Source organism: Cyanistes caeruleus, chromosome 1, assembly GCF_971803275.1.
Source record: "Cyanistes caeruleus chromosome 1, bCyaCae1.hap1.1, whole genome shotgun sequence".
NCBI classification, from domain to species: domain Eukaryota; kingdom Metazoa; phylum Chordata; class Aves; order Passeriformes; family Paridae; genus Cyanistes; species Cyanistes caeruleus.
Window position 1 is genome coordinate 107,376,455 of NC_141701.1, and position 7,119 is coordinate 107,383,573.

Sequence of the window (7,119 nt, forward strand, 5' to 3'; positions counted from 1 at the left end):
TCTTTTTTTGCTGAACCACCCGTGACCACCTTTTGGGAGCAGATGGATACAAACCAGCCAAACAGGCACTCTGGGTTGCTGGTATGTTTTTTTCCCTTCCCCTGCACTTGGCATAGCACAAAAACAGAAGTGGGGAAGGCAGCCCCTCATGAAGTTCTGCTTGTTTCCCTTCCTGAGTAAATTCCCTTTCAACTGTGATCAAGAAGGAAACAGTAACTTTATACCACGGAAAAATGAAAACCTAGCGGGGAGGGGCAGCAATTCCTCTCCCATTCTACTGTAACAGCACCACATTCTTCACAGCCAGTTTCACAGGAAAATTACAAGCTATCTGTTTATTGAAGCGTGCTCGGGGATAAAATCCCGCTCGTCTTCTTTACGTGAATGAGTGAGCCTTATTGCATGAGAAGTTTGGCCAGGGGCAGAGCTGGCTCGCAGCCTCTGCCCCACCTTCCCCTCGCTCAGGGCACAGCTTTTCGCATCCCTCCCCGCTCTGCCGCTCCATCCAGCCCCGCTTGTGACGTCTCAGGCGATGGGCAAAAGATGTCAGGATAAGACCTTGCGCGTACAAGTTGCAATCTTTGCAGAAGTCTCATTGTCTCATCATTTTCACATCAGGGCTATGACGAGGAAAAAGCCTCACGGTAACTAATCGGCGGGAGAGTAACCAGTCAGCTCCGGCGCTGTTTGTTTTGTGGCTTAAAATCATTGAATAAGCAGTAACAAATGTTTCTGTGCTCCCTGTGCAGACCTGCCAAGTCAATTCAGAGATATCAACAAGAACACTTTAAATGTTTTGGCAAGAGAAAAATTTCTATAAGCTATTGAGGTGCTTTGTGCGTGTATTTTCAGGTAACAAGCCTTGGCTCAAAGCCCTGCATTCAAGCGTCGCTGAATATCACTTGTATTCAAAAACTAATCAGAATCAGCATTCAAGTGCTGTAAGCACTATGTTTCCTACAATTCATCTAGCCACCATGAATAACTTGGAAATAATTAAGCTTTTGACCAAAATTATGTGCTGCATAATTTCAGTCTATAGACTTGATTTGTTGAATCCAAAATATTCCATGGATCATTATTATATCTGGAAACATTTTTTAAAATTTATGATCAATAGTTTATATATTATGACAGATCATGCAGAGTTGTATTGTTTATTTAGCATCATGTGTGTCCTTGATAAATACTGTAATAGAGTAGCTCCCAAACACACTTCAACACAGGAAACTTCTTTTGATCCTATATGGATAGCAATGCAAATAATCCTGTTTTACTGTGGAAAATTCCATTTTATCCTGCAGAGACGGACTTAATCCTGTGTCCAGAGGGTTGAGTGGACTAGATTCAGTGTCAGTACAACACTGCTCATGCTGATAACATAATTATCAAAGTACATACCTACATTTATCAGAAGGGTCCTGACTCTAATGCACCTTGGCCTTTATGTTTGTAGCTCTCCCTTGCTCCTTCTGAGTCACTTGCTTCCCCCAAGGAATGACTCACCAGACCTGGTCAGGGGTGCAGGGGCAGACTTAGAAACCACTGAAGTGGAACCACTTTGGTAGGAGAATTGCTTTGGCAGGAGAATTGCTTTAAGAAGTTATCAAGGGAATGAAATGTACTCATATGGCTCACATTTTCACAAATACGTAAAAGACCATGTGGAGCTGTATGCCTGGCAGGCAATAAAAATCCCATCTCCTTCCTTCCATATTTGAGACAGTCATGAGACTTCAACTCTTTCTTCTCCACACAGCTGGCATGCACAGCAGAGAGGAGCTGCATCCCACAAGTGCTGTGACAGATGCGCTCTGTTACTACAGCTGGATGTTCCTGCTAGGATTGAAGCAGAGGAAACAGTGTCTTTGGTTCTCTTGAACAGAGACGAGAAAACATAAAAAGCTCTCACATCTTTCCTTAATATTAGGAAAGATAATATTTCCTTTATATTAACTCTGTCTTAATTAGTCTGCTAGGGTGATGCAGCTACAGTACAAGGGGAATCAATCAGTTTCATTAAGCATGGCAACTAACATAAGCATAAAACTAACTCAAAAATAAGTAGGCTATTACATATTTCCGTGCCTACCTCAAGAGGTAGCACATTCATTAGATTCCAATGAGGTCCAGATAAAAATACATCAAAAATTTGCTAGGGTTGAAGAATGCATTTTTTTCCTGTGCTCTTGCAGGAGATGCTATACTTTTCACCATTTCCCTGCCATACTGAGCTGATCCTCTAGCCCAGGAAAGCAGATGCTGTGCATCATTGCTGTTCTCAACTGCAGCAGAAGCAAGGAGCCAGCAGCACACAGCAATTTCCCCAGTACTTCAGCCCCAGTGATGTGTAGCTGCACTCACCCCTGTCTGGAGTGTACAGACACCAGCAGCCTGGGTTCTGCTCCCTCTAACACATTCTGTTCTCCAGTATGGGCTTCTCTTACTTTTGGCTCATGCATTCCCAAACTTTGTGGAGCAAGGCTCACTCTCAGAGCTGGCACAGTGACAGGGCTCAAGCCCTGTCACTCATGTGACATGTTATGTAAGGTCTTTAGCCATGACTACGGTATAAGGCCATAAATCATCTGCTTGATCTGATCTTAACAGAGGTGATTAAATACTTGGGAATTCAGCTGGAACACCCCATGAGTGCCCTTATTCTCACCAGCATGGGGTACTCACCTGGTGCTCTTTGGGCAGCTGGGTAAGTGTTACACAGCTGGCTGAAAGCTGCTTTGTTTTACCCAGTGAAAGCAAATACTATCTCATACAGCAGCTGTGTTTCAAGCACGATGAACTGCATCTTGATTACTCTCTTTGAGCCTGCACTGGCTCCTCTACCACCTGCCTCATGGACATCTGCACTGAATTCACATCCCGTCAATTCAGGATTGACCAAGCTTGTTCTGGTGTTGAGAGTCAGAGCACAGTAGAAAGCACCATCCTAAAAATTAGTCAAGTGAACATTCTCTCATTAGGACAAAGAACACCTGTTTCTCTCTCTCAGTATAAGATGATTGAATATTTTCTCAGCAGAATTTTCGCTGGGCTGACCATAAAGGTCTATGCCCGTGTGCCTTTATGATTGTTACTTTAATGATTTCTTTCCAGGTGAAAAAATGTAGGGAGCAGAATCTCTTACTGCCAACAATTGGTAGGGATGACACTGTCTCAGTCTTTGAGGTGTTTATTTAGCTGTTACACACATTGGATGGGGGGATAAAAGGAAGCTGAAGTGTGAGTTTTGCTCCTCAAAACCAGTATGGTTCAGAATTCATGTGCTTCACTTTATAGCTTTTCAGTGTTTTATTGCAACTTGCTATGTGTAATTTATAGGGAATTTCAAGCAAAGGATATGATTCCCATACTCAAAGGAAAGGTGTATTTCCCATAAACAAAGAATAGGAATGTTTTTGACTAACATGTTTTTTCTTATTTCATCCCATTTTTTTCTTCTTCCCTGGATTCCCTTGTTAAATTCACATGTCCATGATGATTAAACCCAGCCTTTCCTCAGAAGTGTGTGTTGACATTACTGTGGTCAGCCAGTCAGCACAGCTCACCAGTGAAATGCATGTGGCCCACATGAAATGGCTGCTACAATACCCTTCAAGACCTGCAGAAAAAGAATACCATAAAAACAACAAATAATGTTAACAAGGATTAAAACGTATGATTTTCTACGCCGTTTCCAGCTGGACCAGGGCACTTTGCATTAAGCTAATGAGAGGTGAAAGCCAAATTAGACCTTCTTGATGGAGCTTTCATTGTGTGTGGGCGCACACTTACTGCAGATACAATTATTTTTCAACCCATGGGAGCTTCAATCCATAGATTTGCACACCATGTCGAGCTGATCTGGTAAGTCTGGCCCCCAAATCTGACCTAGCTGACTCTTCTCCTTTTCTGGGAAATGACTCTAGAGCAGGGAGGAAGAATGTAAAGCGATACGTGCTGCTCTTGCTCCGCTCCAGCCTGAGAGGGTAGGTTTGCTAACAAACACTTTCACATTTAACCTACATTAGGACTAAAAATCAAGATCCTTCCCATCACTGCCAATATAGAGGCATAACCAAAACGAGAGGAAGACAAGAAATGTTTTAGGGAAAAAAATATTATCAAGATGGAATTAAAAAGAAATTATTTGTCTTCAACAAAAAGACAGACTTTGGGAATTGTTCATCATCTGCAAAAGCCAAAATAGACACATGGATGAATTGACAGGATCACAAGAGTGTTCAACTTCTCAAAAAAGTACACTGAATTGAAAGCTGATAACTATTTCAAAGGAAAGTTTGCTTAAAAGGTTCGTGAAAGGAAGAGTCCCTTACTCTTCAAATTTTTCTTATTTCTTCATCTTCATAACAAAGGTGAAGCAATTAAGGTCATAGCAAAGCAGATTAAGTTACTTTTATGCTTAGCAGATCAACTCTTGTCACTAGAGTGACTTCACCTGTGGTCCTGAGTTTTTGCAGAGGGGAAAAGTCTGATTTTAGAAGAGTGCCTATTTAACTGCATTCACCTTCAGAGGATGCCTTCTTACCTCCTAGACACTGGGATAGCATCACATAGGATGATGCACCTCCATTTGAACTGTACTCCGAGGGTCAGGATGTTTTGGGATAGAGGTGTTGGATTTGTGTGGCAAGGGTGGACAGGGATGGCTTCTCTGAGAAGCTGCTACAACTTCCAACACAGACCCACACTGGCCAAGGCTGAGTCCTTCAAGTCACCTCTGGGAGAACATATATAAGAAAAGAAAAACAACCTGCAGAACAGCATCAGAGAGAGCAGTGAGAATATGCAACAAAACCAACCCTGCAGTCACCAAGGTCAGTGCAGAAGGAGGGGCAGCAGGTGCTCCAGGCACCAGAGCAGAGATTCCCCTGGTGCAGCTCATGGTGAGGCAGCTATGTCCCTGCAGCCCATGGAGGTCCATGGTGGAGCAGAGATCCACCTGCAGCCTGTGGAAGCACTCACACTGGAGCAGGGGGATGTGCCTGAAGGAGACTCTCATGGGAAGCCCATGCTGGGGCAGATTCCTGGTGGGATCTATGGACCCGTGGTGAAAGGAGCCCATGCAGGAGAAGGTTTGCTGGCAGGACTTGTAACCCTGCAGGGATCCACAGTGGAACAGTCTGCTCCTGAGGGGCTGGAAGGGACCCATGATGGAAGCACTTCATGAAGAACTGCACCTGATGGCAGGGACTCATGCTGGAGAAGTTTGTGAAAAACTGTCTTGCATGGCAGGGACCTCATGCTGGAGCAGGGGAAGAGCATAATGAGAATGAGGAGAAGAGACAACGTGATGAGCTGAACTACAACCCCCACACCCCATCCCCCTGCACTACTCAGGGAGAAAGAAGGTATAGAAAATGGGGAGTGAAGTTGAGCCTGGGAAGGAGAGAGGGATGGGGGAAGGTGTTTTTATGATTTGAGTCTATTTCTTATAATCCTGTTTTGTCTTTCACTCTATTATCTCTCCCCTGCCCAGCTGATGGAGTGGCTTTGGGCATTTAGCATTCAGCTAGGGTCAAGCTGCCGCACACATCAAACAACTCTGTAACCAACTCTGCCAACCCCTGAGACTCTGCTACAGCATCCTGGCACGTCCAGACAAAATGTATGATGGAGCTTGACTCCTTCACTGTTGCTGACCCCCAACAGCCACCAGAACTGCTGCCACTGTAAGGAAGCTGATTAACTGTGCAAGTCTTAATGAAGTCAATGGAAAATGCCTTCACTTTGTGTTGGTTATTTATCCTCCATAAAATTATATTTATAGACAGTCAATATTTTTTTACTTGAAGCAGTTGTTTCTGCATGCTTTCCCATGCCAAGAATTTTAAACATCTCAGTCCAGCTATCTACACTGTTTATGCAACAGTAAATGTCCAAATCTATTAGGAAGTGACTCTTATATATAGACAGTCCATCATGCAGCTCTCTGGACCCTACAGGGGAGGAGCACTTATTCTCTTACCCCATCAGGAAAGTCATACAGACTTGTCCCTCAGCACATCAGCTCCAAATCTAAAGGGAACTGAACTTAGCTGTCTCACAGAGGTGATGTTAGCCTGGCCAGCAAATGTTCATAGAGCTTACAAAGGGATTAGATGGTGATGTTCTTGTTTGGAAATTCTGGCAAACCACTGGGAAGACTAAGGACAACATAAGAGCAGCCAGACAGTGGGTAGTTTCTGGTTCTGTGTTCCTACATCAGAATTACAAAAGACAGAGTAATGTTAAGGTTTGTAATGGACATAAACCCACATCCATTTTAGGAAGTCTAACTTCTTAGGAAGTCTAAGATTTTTCTATGTTTAGATATTGGGGGAAAAAAGAGGAACTGTAAGGTAATATAAAGCTGAGACAAGAATTAGTGGGAAAATACTGAACTTTAGGAAGAGGTGAAATCTAATAAGACACAATTAACATAAACTTTCCACTTTCTCCAGCAGAAGAAAATAAAAACTCTAGACCTCGCGTATTTCCTTAAATTAATGAAGTGGTATCACATCTGATTTGAGCCCCTCAGAATCTCTCTATTCCTCTTCATGTGAATGTAAAACTATCCATTCATTTCTCTGCAGTCATATAACCACTTACTTTCTTATGAGCACTGTTATTAGCTCCTTCTCTAAAGGCTTTTTTTTTTTTCTGGATATATGTTCTTTTAATTGCATATTCTTTGTTAAGATGAGTAAAAAGCCACACTATGTAGAAGATCACTGAAAAATAGATTTATTCACAAAAGAGGTGTAAAGATCTCCCAAGAGAGCTGAGTATCTTCACTGCCAGCTGAAGGCAGCAAGAGCAAAGAGTCATCTCCAAAGCTCAGTCTCAAATCTGTAACAGGCTGTGAATTTTTGATCTCATTAGGCTTTTTGTCTTTCTTTGAACATGAATATTCTGGTGTACATTGCCATAGATTTGTATAATAGCCAGGTGCTGCTGTGGGCTAGAATAAATGTACTGGGCTTTTGTAATGATATTGCCAAAGAAACAAATGCTCCAAAGCAACAGCATGGGATTACTAGGAGATGAGCTGTCTGACGTTAGTAAGGTATTTAGTCATTGGGCAAACACCTACTCTGGACTATGTCACGATGGTTT

The 7,119-nt window shown here is 42.8% G+C and overlaps 1 long non-coding RNA gene across 1 annotated transcript; it reads right to left on the bottom strand.

The window, feature by feature from the left end:
• Positions 1-307: 307 nt before the first annotated feature.
• LOC147655810 (uncharacterized) lies at positions 308-4,420 on the bottom strand. Its single transcript, XR_015275568.1, has 3 exons — positions 1,639-4,420; positions 1,402-1,511; positions 308-751 (listed from the first exon to the last, which is right to left on the bottom strand). It is a non-coding gene; the product is annotated as an uncharacterized LOC147655810 (long non-coding RNA).
• Positions 4,421-7,119: the final 2,699 nt, after the last annotated feature.